The sequence below is a fragment of the Megascapheus bottae genome, chromosome 3 (assembly GCF_031878675.1).
Source record: "Megascapheus bottae isolate mThoBot1 chromosome 3, mThoBot2.hap1, whole genome shotgun sequence".
NCBI classification, from domain to species: Eukaryota; Metazoa; Chordata; class Mammalia; order Rodentia; family Geomyidae; genus Megascapheus; species Megascapheus bottae.
In genome coordinates this window covers 30,179,193-30,199,497 of record NC_143511.1, presented here as the reverse complement: position 1 = coordinate 30,199,497, position 20,305 = coordinate 30,179,193, and the positions used below count along the sequence as shown (strand labels likewise).

The 20,305-nt window shown below is 44.4% G+C and overlaps 1 long non-coding RNA gene across 3 annotated transcripts in view; it reads left to right on the top strand.

The window, feature by feature from the left end:
* Positions 1–20,305, top strand: part of LOC150065162 (uncharacterized) — a 59,162-nt gene that overhangs the window by 27,098 nt on the left and 11,759 nt on the right. For all 3 annotated transcript variants that reach the window (XR_016534912.1, XR_016534911.1, XR_016534910.1), the window contains exons 2-3: positions 4,146–4,274; positions 7,776–7,889. This is a non-coding gene — a long non-coding RNA (uncharacterized LOC150065162). The remainder of the gene's footprint in view (positions 1–4,145; positions 4,275–7,775; positions 7,890–20,305) is intronic.

Here is a 20,305-nt window from a genome sequence, read left to right as displayed (position 1 = left end):
GCTTGCCTAGCATGCATGAAGACCCGGGTTCAATTCCTCAGTACCACATACATACAAAAAATCCAGAATGGTGCTGAGGCTCAAGTGGTAGAGCTCTAGCCTTGAGAAAGTCCAAGGACAGTGCTCAGGCCCTGAACTTAAGCCCAGGACTGGCAAAAAAAAAAAAAAATCCAAATTAGAGGCATAGTGCAAGTGGTAGAGCATCAGCAAAAACCAAAAAACAACAACAATCAAAAAAATTCGGCATCACTCAGGCCTCTTACTCTTCCCTCTAGCACCAGAGACTGATTGGTGAGCACGAAGATTCTCTCCTCTAGGTCTGATAATGAAGAAGTGAACACCTGATTTTAAGTTCTCTACTTTCTTACCCACTCCCCTGGGAGTAACCCCACCTGCTCTCTTAGCATTGTTTCCCCACTTTGGTGTTCAAGGAGAGTGTTCAAGGCAGGAATTGCAGACCACTGTTCACTCTTAAGAATTGGCAGCTCTCCCTTTCAAGTCTCATTGTGGGTGGTCTAGCCACAGAGTAACAGACATCATCATCAGGTAAGTCTTATTTCCTTCTCAATCACATTAAAGAAAAATTATACTGATAGTAGATGAAACTACAAAGAATACTTTATTCAAGACTATCATAGGTCTGAGGGTATAGCTTAGTGGTAGAACTGTTGTTCAATGGATGTGTAGTCCTCAGGGTGAGTGGAAAACTACTGCAACAGGGAAAAGAGAAGGGCTCAAGTTCCAATCAGCAGAGACCTCTGGGGATTGACAAAGATCAGTAGCCCAGGAAGGTATATAGATGAGAAATTACTAAGAGGAGACATCCAGCTTAGAAGAATGCGTGCCAAAGTAGCTGCTATAATTGAGATAGGACCCTCCAATGGCCACGTGAGAAAAAGTTAAGTCTCCAGCCTGTGGAGCCACTAGAAGGCAGAGGAGCCTTTAGAAGGTGGGGACTAGGGGGAGGAAGTTAGGTTATTGGAAAGTATGTCCTTGAAGGAGATATTGGGACCTTGGCTTCTTCGGTCTCTGGTAAGCAGTCTCTTTTGAAGTGTCCTTTTCCATGAGCACCATGCCATGTTATATGGCCTTACCACAGACACAAACCAGGAGATCATGGCCTGAAATCTGTGAAAATATGAGCCAACATAAACCTTTCTTCTTCATAAGATGACTACTTTAGATATTTTGTCACAGTATCACAAAGCTGACTAACATACTGGGTTAAACAGGTTTCTTGCCAAAGGCAGGCCAAGAACATACACTTAGAGTATACCACTTCATCAAAAGTGAGATAAGAGCTGAGCACTTGTGACTCACAGCTGTAATCCTACCTACTCAGGAGGCTTAGCTCTCAGGATCATGATTCAAAGCCATTCTGGGCAGGGAAGTCTGTGAGATTCTTATCTCGAGCGAATTACCCAGAAAAAGCTGGAAGTGGCTCAAGGAGTAGAGTACTAGCTTTGAGCAAAAGAAGCTCAGATTCTGCCGGGAGTTTGGCCTAGTGGTTAAAGTGCTTGCCTAGCATGCATGAAGACCCGGGTTCGATTCCTCGGTACCACATACATAGAAAAAAAGCTGGAAGTGGTGCTGAGGCTCAAGTGGTAGAGCTCTAGCCTTGAGAAAGTCCAAGGACAGTGCTCAGGCCCTGAGCTCAAGCCCAGGACTGGCAAAAAAAAAAAAAAAAAAAAAGAAGCTCAGATTCAGCACCTGAGGTCTGAGTTTAAGCCCCACGACCAGCACCAAAAAGAAAAAGTGGGAGAAGAGGAAATTTGTTAGGTATCAAGAGAGGAATGATAAATTGATTGTCCAGAGTTTCCATTTCATCATGAGATCCTATCTCACTATGATGCCCACACTGTTCTTGAACACTTGAAATCCTTTTACCTCCATCTCCCAGGAAGCTGGGACATAGCAACATGTTCTCTCCCTCTGTCTCTCTCTATCTCCAGTACTGGGGCTTGAACTCAGAAACTCTCCAGGAATCTTAACTTTGTTTCTAGCTTCTCTTGGATTTGTCTGCCTAGGATGCCTTCAAGCCACAGTCCTCAGACTTCAGCCTCCTGAGTAGCTACTATTATAAGTATAAGCCACTGGTGCCTGGCTAAGGGATCTCTTTCACAGACAATGTTGTGATTTGGGTGTAGCTACTATAACATAGGCTCATATGCTGGGAGCTGTATGCTGTATGGCAGTATATGAAATAAGGTCACTGGATGTAGCTGGTGTCATCTGGCCACATAGTGGATGACAGAGTATTGGGTTTAACTGGCACCATATTGTCTTCACGGTGGAAGAAGGGAAGTCCCACCTCTCATGTGATGGGTGTACCTAGGGGCATGGGCAGGGTCTTGGATGATAGGTTACTGGACCTATCAGTCTTGTGCCTTGAACTTGGTAGAATCTTGAGTTTCCTGTGACCCTACCACAGCCCCTGATGCTATTTAGGTGCAGACTGTCATGGCATCCCACTTCAGCTTTCCATCGGAATTGATCTGGTTGTTCGGTATTGTTTTTCTGCTCTTTCCTTGCTTTGCTACTCTCATGGCTCAGTTTTCTAACAGTGTTATGTGTATTCGAGGGACTGCAGGTCTTTCTGACAGGCAATCACCTGCAGTCACTGGCTTTCCAATAAAGACTCCCAGTTCAACTTCTCAACATGTGGCGTCTCTGTTTATCATAATTGAGGTGCCTTACAACATATAGAGGTAGTAGAGGACTGTTGAGAGGTGGACCCAGTAAGGAGTCATTACAAGTCAAGGTACTTCTCATGTAACCTTGCTCTACTGTTTGTTTGCTTCTTTTTGGTTAGTCATGGGGCTTGAACTCAGGGCCTGGGTACTGTCCCTGAGTGCTTTTCTATGCTACTTTGAGCCACAGCTCTACTTCCAGTTTTGGGGTGATTAATTGGAGACAAATCTCATGGACTTTCTTGCCCTGGCTGGATTCAAACCATGATCCTCAGATCTTAGCTTTCTGGGTAGCTAGGAATGCAGCCATGAGCCAGCAGTGCTCATAGCTGGGCGCTTCTTGCTTTATTCTTGAGAAAGAGTTGTTAGAAGAACAGCATCACCCTCCTTCCTAGTAATTCTAGCCTCTTGTCTCCCACTTGCTCCCATTCTTCATGCTGTCGGCCATAACTCAGCATTTCCAAAGTTGAACTCACACAGCTTCCATATCTTAACCCTTTAGTATCCCCTTTAGAAGCTTCTTATCTTTATAACGTCTCCAGTCTCTGGAATTTCTCTTAAAGTCCTGGACAATGGACTGATATAATCACTCATCACCTAATCACCTCCCAGAGGTCCATCCTAATGTCTTTATACCACTGCCTTCAAGGTTAAGATGTCAACACGTAAATTTGGAGGAGCAGAGGACATACATATTCTGCAGCAATATCATTAGTTCTGAATAATTCCAACTTCTGTTTGTGGCTAAATACATCACCTAAATTTAAGGACAATCACAGTGCAACAGAATTTAAAATTATGAGCTGAGCACCAGAGGCTCTTGCCTATAATCCTAACTACTCAGGAGGCTGAGATCTGATGACTGTCATTCAAGCCAGCCTGACAGTAAAGTCCATGAAACTGATATCCCATTAACCACTAGAAAACCAGAAGTGGCACTAAGTGGTAGAGCACTAGCCATGAGCAAAAAAGCTCAGGGACAGTGCTCAGGCTCTGAGTTCAAGCCCGTAACAAAGTGTGTGTGTGTGTGTGTGTGTGTGTGTGTGTGTGTGTGTGTGTGTGTGTGTGTGTGTGTGTGTGTGGTGTGTGTGGTGTGTGTGTGTGTGTGTGTGGTGTGTGTGTGGCGTGTGTGTGTGTGTGTGTTTGCGTATTCATTCTTATCCAGTCACTGCCAGCTGTGGAGGCTCAGGCAAATTCCTTAATTCTCTGAGCCTCAATTGACTGATTATTAATTGATCATCACAATGATGTATATCTTAAAAGAATGTTATAAAAATGTTAGCACATGCTGTAGTATGGATATGAAGTCTCCCTAAGTCTTATATGCTAGAATTTTGATTGTCAGGCTGTGGTGCTATGGCAAGTCGTAGAACCTTTTGGAGGGAAGTTAGGGCATTGAAATTATGCCCATAAAGGTGCCATTAGGACCTTCTTCCCTGTCTGTTTGCCTCCTAGACACTGTAAGATGAACAGCGAACAGCTTCTCTCTACCATGTGTTATCTGCATGATGCACTGCTTCACCACAAAACCAAAGCAGTGATGCCACTCCACTGTGGACAAGAATCTCTGGACCTGTTAACCAGGTAAACCTTTCCTCTTTTTTTTAAAACATTTCTTTCTTTCTTTATTTTTGTGGGTCATAGGGGTTGAACTCAGCCTGGGCACTGTTCCTAGGCTCTTCAGCTTAAGGCTACCGTTCTATCCCTGGGCCTGGGCATTGTCCCTGAGCTCTTCAGCTCAAGGCTACCACTCTACTCTTGAGTCAAGCCCCATTTCCAGTTTTCTAGGGGTTAATTGGAGATAAGTCTCAGGTCCTTTTGTGCCCAGGGCTGGCTTTGAACCTTGATCCTCAGATCTCAGCCTCCTGAGTAGCTAGGATTACAGGTGTGAGTCACCGCACCCAGCTTTTCCCTTTTTTTTTTTAACCAATACTGGGCTTGAACTCAGGTCCTCACACACTTGGGTTCAAGGCTGACACTCAACCACTTGAGTCACATCCTCACTTCTGGCATTTTTTTGGTTAATGACAGAAAAGAGTCTCATGGATTTTTTTCCCCTCCCTCCCTCCCTCCCTCCCCCTCTCTCTCTCTCTCTCTCTCTCTCTCTCTCTTTCTTTCTTTCTTTTTTTCTATGCCTTGGCTGGTTTGGAACTATGATGTTCATATTTCAACCTCCTGAATAGCTAAGATTAGAGGCATGAATCACTAGGGTCTAATTTAATTAAGTCTTTCCTCTTCAGTTTCATCATCCCAGGCATTTTGTCACACTCATGGAAAGATGGCTTACACAATACTTATGAAAGACTTAGAATGATACTCAAAACATAATAATTCTATGGCATTTTATTAGTTAGCATGAAGATATTAACAATATGAACTTTGAGGCAAGCAAACTTTTTATAAATCAGACAGAAATAAAGAAGTTCCAATATTGTTGTGAGAAATAACATGCTTTATTTGACCCCAGGCACAGAACCATAAGTAAAAAAAAAACATCAAGCTAATTTATAGAGGAGGAGATATAAAGAGAAAAGCTTTGAAGAAAATGATACATTTTATGGTGCTGAACACTATAAGGTATTACAAGGGGATGAGATCAGTCATTGCCTTGGTTAAAAATATTAAGCATAGCTGGACACCTATGGCTCACACCTGTAAACTTAGCTAGTCAGAAGGCAGAGATCTGAGGACCATAGTTCTAAGCCAATCTGGGCAGGAAAGTCTGTGAGACTCTTCCAATAAAACTATTCAGAAGAAGCCAGAAGTAGCACTGTGGTTCAAATGGTAGAGCACTAGCCTTGAGTCAGAGAAGCTCAGGAATAGAGCTCGGGCCCAGAGTTCAAGCCGTAGGATGGGTAAAAAAAAGAAAAGAGAAGAAACAACAAATAAATATTAGGCATAATAGTGACATCTGCTAAGGACAGTGATAAATTGCATCCCTCCCTCCTCTGTTTTCTGGAACCTTCTGCAATAGAAATGACAAAGTAGCAAAGCACAGTGTCCCTCTCCCCAATGATAATAACAATCTTTGGACATTTAACTGGAAGGCCAAGTGAAAGGAGAAAAGTATAAAGTAATTTTAGATTTAAAAAATTGCTTATGTCCCAACAATTGAATGCTATTCAAGTTGTTCCTAAAAAGAAACAAACTACCAAGTTTTAAAGCAAGGAGGAAAAGTCCTAATCCACTGTTGTTGTGAATCTAGAAGTGCTATTAAAAAAATATACCCATAATTGAGCTTGTACTTCGGGCCTGGGTACTGTCCCTTACTTTTTACTCTCAAGAGCTCTGTCTAGGGGCCAGGAGTGTAGTCCAGTGGTAGAGTACCTGCCTAGTACGCATGAAATATTGGGTTCAATTCCTCAGTACCACATGCACAGAAAAGGCCAGAAGTGGTGCTGTGGTGCTAGCCTTGAAAAAGCCCAAGGACAGTGCCCAGGCCCTGAGTTCAAGCCTTGGGACTGGCAAAAAAAAAAAAAAAAAAAAAAGAGCTATGGCTATCATTTGAGCCACAGCTTCGCTTCTGACTTTCCAGTGGTAACTAGAGATAAGAATCTCATTGACTTTCCTGTCTAGGCTGGCTTTGAACTTCAATTCTCAGATCTCAGCCTTCTGAGTAGCTAAGATTATAGGTATGAGCCACCAGCACTCAGAAAACTAATGTTTATTTATTTACTTATTTATTTTGTTGTTGAACTCAGGGTCTGGGTGCTATCCCTGGGCTTTTCTTGCTCAAGTCTCCTCTACCATTTTGAACCATAGTACTACTTCCGTTTTTCTGGCAGTTAATTGGAAATAAGTGGGTGGCAGCCTTTTCTGCTTGGGCTGGCTTCAAACCACCATCCACAGATCTCAGGCTCCTGAGTAGCTAGGATTAAAGGTTGGAGCCACTGACACAGCCTGTGGCTGTGGTTAAGTTTCGATGGAAAGTAAACTCACCACATGGTTCAGACAGAAAAGAGTTTATTGGAGAGAGTACAAACTGAGGGTCCACCTGAGATGGAGGTGCATAGAGACCGAGAAGGAAAAAGTTCAAAAAGAAAGGAAAGGACTTGTGTTGAGCCAGATTACATAGGGAAAGGTGGAAGGCAGGACCTTAGTGCATGAGGAAGTGACCTCAGAGCTTGGGATCCCTTGTGAACACACAGTCAGGTGACTGGCAATCAGATAATTACTGGTTTCAGGCATGTTTCCCACAGGGGATTGTGCTAGGACTCTCAGTGAATACTTAGCCCTGTTACTGGCTCCAAATCTTATCTGAACCATGTTTATTCCTATCCATACGCACCTATGTTAAAGTTTAATTTATGTTAGAAACAGTAAGAGATTAGCAAATACCTCAAAATGAAGTAGAACAACTACAGCAATATACCACAATAAAGGTTATATGAGTGTGAATTACCTCTATCTCAAATGTCAAAATGACCACATATACAAATTGTCAGGAAAACAATTGTATCATGTGTGATCACATGAGGCTAGAGGTATGGCTTCATGGTAGAGCAATTGTTCAGCAAGTGTGAGGCCTCGACCGCTATCCCCACCTTACACCCTATCTTCCAAGTGTGATATAATGATTGTGTCTTAATCCAAGAAGGGGTGTGTGTGACTACTAGGCCTTGAAGTCAGGGCCTGAGCCCTGTTCTTGGACTTTCTCAAGGCTAGAGCTCTATCACTTGAGCCACAGCACCATTTCCAGCTTTTTTCTATATATGTGGTACCAAGGAATCGAACCTGGATTTTTGTGTATGCTAAGCTGGCACTCTTACCACTAGGTCAAACTCCCAGCACCAGGATGATTTTTAAAAAGTAAGAACTGATTCCCTTCTTGAATACTTTGTTAACCATGACATTTGAAATATGATGTAAAAATCAATGTTAATAAATTCTTTAATAAAAAAGTAAGAACTGAACAAAGTAAATATAACACATAGCATTAATATTTTGGATGTTAAAGGATAGTTGTGTGGTGTGTTTGGTAGTTTAAGTTGTTTAAACTTTGAGTGACTGTGGGCTTGACAGTTTAGATTTCAGTATAAATGTGCAAAGAAACAACTAATTTGACCTTTTTTTTTTATTTTAAAGGCAAGCTTTACTCTTTGCAAACAAGTTCAGACCCTTCAGAAAATCTGCCATACATTCATTTGTGAAGATAACTGACTCCATGGAAAAATGATGTTTGCTAATCAAACAACCCAGGTTCGTACAATGGAAATGAAATAACTTGTAAAGAGTTTGAAGTAAGGAAGTTTATAGTATAAAAACAGTTCCTTAAAATTTATTTAATGGTTTGCTAGCAATATAAACAGACGAATATAAGTTTAGCTTCAGTAAGTTCTAGGATTTTTTTTTAAAATTTACCCAATTTTAAATGTGCAGTTTGGATAAGGTAAGTATTTACTTGAAATAAAAAATTTTAGCTGGGCATAGTGGCAAATACCCATTATCCCAGTACTTGGGTGCCTGAGGCAAAAGATCTAAAATTCCTGGCCAGGCCAGCATTGTCTATGTAGCAAAACCTTGTCTACACAAAGCAAAACAAACAAAACTTGCTCCAGCAAGTTGACTGTGTATACAAAGAGGGACTCCCAAGCATGTTAAAAAAAAAAAATGTACTTTGTGCCAGTAAGGTGGCTCACAATTGTAATCTTAGCTACTAAAGAGGCTGAGACCTGGAGGATGGAGGTTTGAGGGCAGCCTGCACAGAAAAGTTCAGGAGAGATTAGCCGGGTAGGGTGGCTCACACCTATCATCCTAACTGCTCAGGAGGCTGAGATCTGAGGATCAAGGTTCAAAGCCAGCCTGGGCACAAAAGGACCTGAGACTCTTATCTCCAATTAACCTCTAGAAAATGAGAAGTGGGGCTTGGCTCAAGGGTAGGGCGGTAGCCTTGAGCTGAAGAGCTCAGGGACAACACCTAGGCAGAGTTCAAGCCCCATGACCCACCAAAAAAAAAAAAAAAAAAAAAAAGAAAAGAAATAAAGAAAGAAAAAGAAAAGAAAAGTTCAGGAGATTCTACTTCAAATTAGCCAACAAAATGCCAGACTGGAAGCATGGTTCAAATTGTAAAAGTGCCAGACATGAGGGAAAAGCCAAGTGAATAGAGTCCTGAATTCGAGCCTTGAATTCAAGCCTTTTACCAACAGACATTTTTCTGTTTTGGTCATGGAGCTTGAACTCAGGGCCTGGGCTCTGATCCCTGAGTTCTTTTGCACAAGGCCACTACTCTACTTTGAGCCATAGCTTTATTTCTGGTTTTCTGATGGTTAATTGGAGTTAAGATACTCGTGGGGACTTTTCAGCCTGGGCTGGCTTTGAGTAGCTAGGATTCCAGATGTGACATTTTTATTTATTTATTTTTTTAATGTACTTTGTAAAGAACTTCCCTGGGCTGCTGAGCAGTGAAGGGCACACATTGTTAGACTTAAAGACAGCCATGTCAATTTCATGCACTACATTGCTTACAGATGGCTGGCCCCTTGTTAGGAGCATAGCATACAGTAAACAAACCCAGGACTGCTTACACCAAGGAGCCAGCAAGACCTAGGGGGTACTTGAAATATGCAAACAGATAAGGAGTAGAGAGACACATCTTATAGACCAGCAGAAGGCTGTGACACCAGAACTCCCTGAACAGCCAGCCACCATCAGAGCCTATTGGACTGAGCAACATTCTGACTTGTGTGCCATTCAACCTCAGAACAAGTAAAGTGACAGATAAGCAGTCCTGGGACAGACAGTTGGCCTAGTGCTGTGATAAAGACTCATTATTATTAAATGTGTGACACTGCTAGAGTGTTGGAAATGTAAGAGCTGTATGAGTGTGAATAAATACCTTTAAGCATCCTAGTATAGCCACATAATCATTGAGCTGGCTACACTACCTACTCACAGAATTGTCAAGATTTCACTGCAGTTTTAGAGAGCAGCCCTACTTGCTACCTTAGGCCTTCGAGAATTTGTAACTTAGCATTTAAGTGGAAGAAAAGCTTACCTGTTCTGTGTAGTTGCTTCTTAGGTTTCAACTTCTGTTGTCTAGAGCTTTCTATATTTATTAAAAATCATGTAGTTGCTGAGCATGGGTGACTCATGCCTGTAATCCTAGCTACTCAACAGGCTGAGATCTGACGATCATGGTTCAAAGCCAGTCCAGGCAGGAAAGTCCATGAAACTCCTATCTCCAATTAACCACCAAAAAGTCAGAAAGTGGAGGTGTGGCTCAAATGCTACTAGCCTTGAGCAAAAAATCTCAGGGGCAGTACCCAGGCCCTGAGTTCAAGTCACAGGACATGTAACTGGCCAAAACAATTCATAATTCTCCTGTCTCACCTATGTCTCCTGTTACAATAACTCCTTATGGTCCCTTTTAATCTTAAAAGGGGATGCAGGAAGAGAAAGAACTCCTGAGGACTGACTCTTAGTGATAGGAGAGGGTGGTGGGTTTCAACATTTACTTCATATAGCTGCCTTGCCTCAAATTATAGATGTATGCATTTATAGTGCTCATTCCAAATTTCATGCTCTGTATTTTTAATCCTGCAGATGCTTTATTGATTTTTCCCATAATGCCACTCAACTTCCATTGAAGTCATGCTGCCTTTCAACAAATTTCAAGTTTTCATTTGTCATTTAACCACATTCACATTTACCCTATTTTATGCTTTGGGGGGAGGCATATTTTCACAAAACAAGGGCAGCAAAATACACAATCACTTTAAGACAACTGATCACATGAGACTGAGAGCTTCTCCACATCATCTGCACTATGTACTAGACACACAGGAATTTTTTGTTGTTGTTATTTTTGAAGGCATAAAAAAGGAGATTTATTATATGGCACAGCGGGCCAAGAGAAGAGGCAAACAATCCCATCTTCAGCATAGGGACATGAGCTTTAGGTTTAGATAGACAAAATATTTGCAGGCAGGAAAAAAAAGGTATGCATAATTATTAAATAGTCCTGGGCACAGGTTTGTTCTAGTGGATTATTATCTCAATCCTTGTTTGGGGAGAGGGTTCTTGATATGGTTAGGTGTCAGGTTCTTCCCCTGTCCCTCTTGAAAGAACAAAAAGGCAAGCCCCGCATGGTGGCTCCCTCCTGTAATCCTAGCTACTCAGGAGTCGGAGATTTGAGGATCAAGGTTCAAAGCCAACCCTGGGCACAAAAGGACCTGAGACTCTTATCTCCAATAAATCTCTAGAAACCGGGAAGTGGGGCTTGGCTCAAGGGTAGGGCAGTAGCCTTGAGCTGAAAAGCTCAGGGACAGCACCCAGGCAGAGTTCAAACCCTACTAACAAAGGAACAAAAACAAAGGCGAGCCTGGCGGTGGTGCTCACATCTGTAATCCTAGTTACTTAGGACTCTGAGATCTGAAGATTGAGTTTCAAAGCCAGCCTGGGCACGGAAATCTGTGAGACTCTTATCTCCAATTAACCACCAGAAAACTGGAAGTGGTGCTGTGATAGGGCCCTCGTCTTGAATTGAAGAGCTCAGGGACAGTGCCCAGGCCTAGAGTTCAACTCCCCAGGATGGACAAAAAAAAAAAAAAAAAAAAAAAAGAACAAGAAAGGCAGGACAATGTTTAAAGTGAATTAAGGTTATTTGAAAGTGAAAGGACAGCAATGATAAGGTTTTTTTGTTGTTGTTTTTTTAAAAGCAGATAATAGTAGAAGGGAGTTCCCAGTCACCTCAGGAGGGAAAATCCAAGGCTTCTTTGTCAGGTCTTGTACCCTATCTGATCTGTATTCCCCTCCCTTCGAGGTAGCTTTGGTTTGATTTGCTACCCTGTGATCTTTCACTAGGGAAGCCTTTCCACACAGAGGTAAGTTTTGTTCGGGTAGGCTTTGCCCATCATGAGTGAAAGTGGGAGGGCCTGCCTTCTGCTATTGCATGTGTTCTAAGCACAGGGGCCTGTTTCCTGTTTGATGGGCCTTCGCCTCAATTGCTTTTTTGCTAGTTCTAACTAATTGGGGCCAGATACTTGTCCCTTATTCTAAATTATTTGGTTTTTATAGTCCCGGGCTCCTCCCCTTGGGCTTTGTGCTGGTGCAAAGTGCTGCCCTGGCTCTTTTCGTTGGGTGAGCAGGCACCAAGGGCATTATGGGAAGAGTGTTTGAGTCGGTGCCACAATTTAATCTGTCACCTATTAGGTCCACCATTTTTTATCCCTATTGAACCATTCCCCTTTCTCTGTCATTCCTCACCCACCCTTTTGGGGATCTACTATGAAGTGAAATTGCTTTCACAGTTTCATTTTCAGTTTGCTTATTGCTAGTATATAAAAATGCAACTTATTTTTGTGTATTCAGCTTTGCTGAACTCTTTTATTAGTGCTAATAGGTTTTACTTTTTTTTAATGGATTCTTTAGGATCAAATTAAACGTATGAAAGGGGATAAATCCTCTCTCTATGTCCTAGGGATTGAACCCAGAGCCTCAAGCTTGCTTGCAAGCAAACAGGCATCTACGACTTGAGCTACATGCACATCTAAGCTATTATGGATATTAATCTATTATTTTCTTTCTTTCGTGTGTGTTAGCACAGGTGGTTTTGTTGTTGTTGTTGTTTTTTGTTGTTTTTTTTTGCCAGTCTTAGGGCTTGTACTCGGGGCCTGAGCACTGTCCTTGGACTTTCTCAAGGCTAGAGCTCTACCACTTGAGACTCAGCCCGTTCCAGCCTTTTCCATGCATGTGGTACTGAGGAATCAAAGCCAGGCCCTCGTGCATGCTAGGCAAGCACTCTACCACTAGGCCAAACTCCCAACCCAGCACAGGGTTTTAACTCAAGGGCCTGGGTGCTTGCTATCCCTGGGCTTTTTCTGCTCAAGGCGAGTGCCCTACTACTAGAACATATCTCCACTTCTATCTTTTTCTGTGATTAATTGGAGATAAGAGTCTCATAGACTTTCCTTCTCTTCTGGCTTCAAGCTGCATCCTCAGATCTCAGACCTCTGTGTAGCTAGGATTATAGGTGTGATCCATCAGTGGATATGGGTATTTTTAAAAAACAAATATTCAGTCTTTATTGAGTGATTCTGCTTCTAGAAATATATTGTATTGCAGTTGTCTTCCTGTTTGGGTATATAACAGGTGCTTAAAACTGCATTTACCGAAAAGCACTGACTTCTTACTTGAGCAAGAGAAAAGCCTGACATTCCTGACTTCATTTACCACTCTAAGCCATCCACCTTACCCTCACTGTGGAATCTAGAAATAACTGGACTTTCCAAGGGCAGCTGGAGGAAAGTGTTCCAAAGGAAATACAGGCCAGAGTGTCCTCATGACAGAGCTAACAACTTCTTTGGATCCTCCCCAAAACAAGGACTAAGATAATGGTCAACCAGGACACCCTAAATCTAGGGTGTTAAATCATCATACCTACCACTTTTCCAAGGTCTCCAGTGCTTTGTTGATTTAAACTTATAGCTCATGAATCTGCTCCAAAGAGGGCTGAAGATGAACCTAAGTTCTACCTTCCCATGGCTCTTTGTGACCCATAAAAAGCGTCCTTTCTCTTCACCATTACTATCTTAGTGGATAGTGGCAAGTGGCTGGATCTGACAGCCCAGAACGCTGGGAATTTAGGTCTGGGGTTCAAATCTCTGGTTTCAGTATAGTAAGCACTCTTAGGGATATATAAACAATTGTGAAGGGATATGTGATACACAGGCAATGTTTGATTTCCTTTTTATATAGTTCTAGGATAGGCAACATCAATATGTTGAGAAAACAACTGTCACCATCCTATTGCTTGGTCAAAAATCCTTTGTATTGTTTCTCTAAATGATAAAGATTTCCTCCTCAGTTGAAATAAAAATTCTTATTCTCCAGTAGGACCTAACATGATCATCATGTATCCTGTTGCTTTGCAGTTGGAAAATTATGATCATGTTATCCTTTAAATAAGTACTCCGTCAATACAAATTCTGTCTTCATTCTACATTTAAAGCTTTTCCCAGCTGGGAGTTTGGCCTAGTGGTACAGTGCTTGCCTAGCCTGCACGAAGATCCCAGTTCAATTCCTCGGTATCACATACATAGAAAAAAAGCCAGAAGTGGTGCTGTGGCTCAAGTGGTAGAGCTCCAGCCTTGAGAGAGTCCAAGAACAGTGCTCAAGCCCTGAGCTCAAGCCAGGACTAGAAAAAATAAACAAACAAACATACACACAAAAATAAATCATTTTCCCATTAAATTCTCTATACAGTGCCTGGCTGGTTCTACAATGTTTACCCTGAAAGTTGTACTGTAGTTCAGTTGTTCTCTACTATGAGACTCCTTCATATGTGTGAAGGTCTACAAAGAACTTTAGAATGCTGTTAAATAGCTTAAATTCTACCTTGTCCTGATATCTGAGACCCTTCACAAGATGTATGTAATAAATCCACATTCCTAGATAAATGATGCATTCAGTTATGGCAAACAGTGTTGAAACCTACTGGATTCTAGGGAGCTGGTAAACAGACCATACTAGTGTAATAACAACTACATTGTTATATCAGAATTCAGTCACGAGAAACAGACTCTTGTCACAAAGACATGCAGCTTCCTTGAATACACTTAACACTCTTTGAAACTGAGCCATGGGAGAAGGAAAGAAAGAGCAGAAAAACACCAACAAACCAGATCCATCCCAATACAGAGCTGAAGTGAGAAACCATAGTGACCGGAGGAGGGACAGGAGATATGAGGTATGGTGTACTGGCACCTAAGCTGGTCTGGGCTCAAATAGGGTCAGGGTCACAGGTAGGCATAGGTCTGATGGGTCCTGTAACCTATGGTTCAAGTCCCTGCCCCAGCTTTCAGGTACCCCCACACCTGGGAGATGGGACTTGGCCTTCCTCTATCATGAAGATAAGATGATGCCACTTAAACCAATTCCCTACCATCCACCACACAGCCAAGATGGCAATGGTTAGACTCAGTCTTCTTGTTTCAATAGGACATAGTGAAAGGAAATGAAGTGAGGTCAGGGAAGGCTTCTTTGAGGTTGTCACTTAAGAATGGGTGGAAGCTTCCCTCAGTTTCCATGAAAAACCACAGGTTTTTGAGATCCACTCAGGAAAAACACTTCAGAGTGTCCCACATAAAAGGAGTCTCACAAAATGAATATTTCAAAAGGGATTTATTTTAATATTGAAATCAGATTTCTAGTTAATATTCCCAGGCCCGAGGTCCAGAAACTCCAGATTAGATGCACTCGCTCACCCTCTTTAAGTCAAACAGAAACATGGTGAAGGACACAGATTTATTACATGACAGCCGTGGGAAGACAGCACTTTAGTACTTCTTCAGCTGTCTTCAAGGGTACAGACATTGGCATTAGGGGAAAAGAGGAAAATTAGGGATAGAGCGGTGGGAAAGGGTTGTATAGTTAAAAATAGTCCCAGGACACAGGCATGGCCTGCTTGACTAGTTGCTCAGTCTTGGAGGAGTTTCAGAGAACTGTTATCACTCCACTACTGGAATGGGAACAGGAAGAAGTTGCCTGGTGAGCGACCTCCTGAGTTTTTGGCTGTTATTTCTAGATGTTTTTTTTTTTTTTTTTTTTTTTAAAGATATCACCTGTTTGAGGGACAGGTTGCCTTCCACACAAGATGCTTATCTATGTTCTTTTTCCTGGAGCTCGAGGTGATTGTAAAGGCACTGCAGTAGAGAATAGCTCAAAGACCACAGATACGGGGCCACGAGTGGGAGAGTGCTTGCCTAACATGCACAAAGTTTGATTCTTTGGTACTGCATACACTGAAAAAGTTGGAAGTGGTGCTGTGGCTCAGGTGGTACAAGTGCTACCCTTGAGAAAGTCCAATGCTTGTGCCCAGGCCCTGAGTTCAAGCCCTAGGACTGGCAAAAACAAACAAACAAACAAAAAACCCTACTGTTAGGGTCCCCCAATATTAGGGTCTGTGATCAAAGGAACAAGTAAGATACAAAAGCAGAAGTCAAACAGAGTTTTATTCTGCGCCTAGCATCGAGAATCATACTTACCGGTCAGGGCCATCTCTAAGATGTGAGTGAGCGAGCGACCCGGCCTAATCTTACAGGCTACTTTTATAGGCCACCAGCCATGTGGTTGGGCTTGGCCACACACAGGTGGCCAATGGAATCTTAACATACTTGAGTGATGGCTGGGGCAACCACTGACACTTTTGCTGTCTGAACTCACCTATCATCTAGGTGGGCTTGTGACGCACTGCTTTGATGATAAAGGAAAAGGAGGGAGCTTCCTGGCAGGCCAAGGGGGGTAGAGTGGGGGAGGAATTCTGGTAACTCCACCTGGTTAAGCTGCTCTTGTAAAGTGAGCTGTTATCAGGGAATTTACAGCTCCCCTTGAGTCAAGTACTCCTTTGTCATGAAGACAGGAAATGCCTATAGGGGATGGATTTTTGGGGAAGTCAAGAAAGGGGTCCCTTCACCTACAGATACAAAGCTGAGGGACTTTTAGTTAATTCACACAGCCCAGGAAAAGCCTTTTAGGTTGTCTCTTACAGTATGACAAGCTAAAGTACAAAGAAATGGAGAAATGTTTCCAGCTCCTCATGAAGGAAATGCAGATTAAAGACTCAAAATGGCAGGTCCAACCTGTAGCTTTCATACTGGTCAGTCTAGCAACCTAATCCTTAGTGGGTAAGAAAGGTGAGGCCTACTCCAGGTAACCTTCAGAACTTGTTTGCCAGACATTCCTTTCATTTTTTCTGCCTTTATCCATTCAAGAATTCCCAGATTCTTACCATTTCAAAGGAGCAGGTAGATTTAGACAGCTCCTTTCATCTATGGCAATATTAATTGAAAGACCAGAAAAAGATGTGGTAGGAGGGGAACTTAAATGCCATTTCAGATTACTTCCTGTTTTTAACTTTTGAGTCTCTTTTCATATTTTTTTTTCCACTTTCTCTTCCACTGTCTATCCTGGTACACCATTAGTTGAGACTCAAGTGCTTAGACTTCAGGCAGAAGCTGCTGGTGCCTGGCGAAGCTGAGGAATTTAATAATACTCTCCAATATTTACAAAGTCCACATAGAAAGTTCCCTAATCCTCAAATCTCAGCTTTTTCCTTCGGATCAGCTGATGGACTTTGCTGTGGTCTTCTTTGGTCCAATGCCCATATCTCCTGATACTGACTTTTTAATAGATCAGTTTAGTTGTGTTATTATTGCTTCTCAATCTAGACTTATCTGGGTTTTCTCTCACTTCACCTCAATTTATTTTAAATATATACTTTTTTTGGCAGGAATATAGGGATGTTATAAAATCCTTTGGACAATCATAGCTTTTGAATATATCCTTTTCTGACGGTAATTGGTGAAATGATATTGACTCCATCCAGCATTATGACTTCGTGTTACTGGATATTGCATTCAGACTCTTGAGTGGTCCTGCGGCTTTAAGTAAGAGTCTAGGTGCTGTCTTTGTTCAAGGTTAGTGCTCTACCACTTGAACCACAGCTCTATTTTGGCTGTGTGTGTGTGTGTGTCTGTGTGTGTGTGTGTGCGCGCGCGCACGCGCACATGCGAGTGTGTGTGTGGTGGAGGTTAACTGAAGATAAGAGTCTCATTGACTTTCTTGTCTGCGTTTGAACCATGATCCTCAGATCTCAGCCTTCTGAGTAGGCAGGTTTATTACAGACATGAGCCACAGTGCTGGGGAATATCCCAAGTTCCTGATAGTCCTTTGGGCTTCCGGATGGGAAAGTAGTTAATTTAAATCAGGGGTTGGGGGAGGGGATTTACTATTGGCTTCTAATGGGACGCTGCCAGATATCCCACTATACACAGGACAATCTTCTGAAAAAGCCATTCATCAGGGAATCCTAGCATTCTGGAGCCTGTGGCTGTAGAATCTTGAGTTGGAGGCCAGCCTTCTATACCTATCTAGCTCAAAACGTCAATAATGTTGAATGGAGAAACCCAAGGCGTTCTCACCATTGACATGCAGGTATTCTCACTAGCCTTCTTCCCAGTATACCCTTCCCGGTTGCTGAGATACTCCGCCACCGCATTAAACACACCAAGTGACACCTATTTCTCAAGATGGACTGGTTGTATCTGTGTATTGAAACTAGCCCATCCTGAGCCTGCCAAACATGTGATGGGAGAGACAAGCACTTTAATTAGTGTCAGTACCTATCAATCTTATTTTGGGGGGAAGGGAGGTACCAGTAAAATCCCCCCAAAGCATTGCTAACTGCACAATGGTGCTGTCGGTTGGCGTGTCTCAAGTGCTTTCCAATAACGGCTTGTAACATGACCTGACACCACTGTGGGAGGCGGCTTTATTAAGATGTGGCAGCGCAGACATGTACTCGAGGAAAACAGGTCGGTGACCCGCTGGCTCCGGACAAGGGGCTAAGAGGGCAAGGAGACACAGAGCCAGGCTGGATTCAGAGGCAGACTCGGCCTCCACGTCCCTCTCCTTCCACTCCGCAGGAATACAAACCCATCCATGACGCTCTCCCCCCTGGCTTGCACACGAGCAAGAACAACATATTCCCCCCAAAGGCGTCCTCGTGGCCGCCCAAGTCCGATGCATTTGCGGGCGATCGCGGGCATTCCGAGCTCCTAACCTGGCAAGGTGAGCTGAGTGGGTTCTGCGATGGATGGAGGCTGGAGAAAGCCCGTGTCTGGCTTGGCAGAAGCCGCAGCCCGGGCTGGGACTTGGGCGCTTCTCCTGCCCGGAGGCAGCAGCGAGGTGCGCGGTGGCGGTCACGCCGCCGCCGCCCGGCCCCTCTGCACTGCGGTGGAGAGGACGGTTCTCTCCGAGGCAGTCGCGGGGAGCAAATCTATTCTTTTAAAGGGCTCGCATCCCGCCAAGCCCCCGCATCCGGACGAGGGGAGCCGAGCTGCGCGGGGGGCTCCGCGTGGTTCCGAGAGCACCACTCCTGCGCGCGGCCGTGCCATGTGACCCACCTTCATGAGAGCGAGGACCGGGTTGCCGACGTCCCTGGACAAAAGAGGACACAGATCTTTGGAAAGCCCTCCTCCTGCGCGAAAACAAAACCCAGCCAGGCTTCCCGGAGAAGCCGCGCCCACGAGGGCTCCCCCCAGGGTTCGAGCTCTCAGCTGTGCGGAGCTCCGGCGGATTTGCAGCGCGCACCTAGCTTTCTCCTGGCCCGCGCCCCGCCCTCCAGGTGAGCGGTGCCAGGCCCCGCCTCTCCACTAGCCACACCCCTCCAAGCCCATGCGTAATACGACTGACGGCGCCTGGCGCCGGGGCGGCGCGGCCGTCGCAGTTCGGCGGGCGCAGTGCGCGTGCGCCGTGGCGGCTGGGAGGGCGGGCGGCGGCCGCGGCAAGGTGGGGGGGTCGGGAGGAGCTGTCTGGCTCGGGCTGGGCCGGCGGGAGCGCGAGCGAGCCACGGCGGACCTTCGGGGCACGCGGACTGCGGCCTCGGTGGCCGGCAGGTGAGATGTACGGGTCAGGCGTGCACCACGAAGGGCGCGGGCGCTGGGTGCAGCGGTGGTCTGGGGACTCAGGTGAGCGCGGGCCCCGGGCGCATTGTCCGCGGGCGGCGCTCCTTAGCGCCCCCTGTCGGTCGGGAATGGCGGGCCGGGCGCAACGGGCTGGGCCTGGGGCGGGCGCGCGCTCCTTTGTTGGTCGCCCCCACCCGGTCCCTGCCGCCCCCGCCAGCATGGCGGCCGCCCCCCCCCCACCGGGCCCCTTTCCCTGTTCCCCGGGCCCCTTTCCCGGCTCCTCGGCCCCTTCCCCCACGCTTTGTTCGGCGCTGGGCGGGTGGCTGAGGGGGAGGCGGCTAGCACTCCACCACTTTGAGCCACAGTGCCCCTTCTTGTTTTCTGGTGGTTAATTGAAGGTAAGAATCTCACGGACTGTCCTGCCCGAGCTGGTTTTGAACTGCAATCCTCGGATCTTAGCCTTCTGAGTAGCTACGATTATAGGTATGAACCACCAACACCTGGCCAGATACTTCTTTTTCTGCTTACAGTCCCCCACACCCCGCCCCCCCAGAGGGTGTTGAGTTGCTTTCTCTCTTTTCAGGACCCTTGTAGACTCATGGTTCAAAAATTAACTTGAACTCTGAATCTGGGTGCTATCCCTGGGCTCTTTTTGCTCCTTTTGCTAGTGCATTACTCCACTTCTGGCTTACTTGAGGTTAACTGGAGATAAGAATCTCCTTTTGCCTGAGCTGGCTTTGAATCATGATCAGCAGATCTCAGACTCCTGAGTAACTGGTTTTAAAATTTTAGCCTTTTGGTTTTGAGAACAAGGTCTTGTTACATTTCCCAGGCTGACCTTGAATTCCCTTGAAATCCTCCAGTTTCAGTCTCACAAGTGCTGAGAGAATAGATATGCATGGCCATGTTCATCCTGCTTTTAGTTTTCATTGTACTTTTTCACCATGTAAAATACTTATGTGGGTATTTCTGCAATTCAGAAAGCAGGACTGTTTTAGGGAGTCACAGTCCTTGCCCTCTGTTTCCCTTAAGTCTCTTCTTGCTCTTACACTATTCTGGGGTTTCTAGTTATGCAAATAAAATCACACACTTCTTTCTCTTTCTTATGCCACACATCTTTTCTTTCTATTAACTAACAGTTGCCTAGTTAACTAACAGTTGTTTCCATGGGTTTTCTATCCCAGGATTCAACCAACCATAGGTTGGAAATAT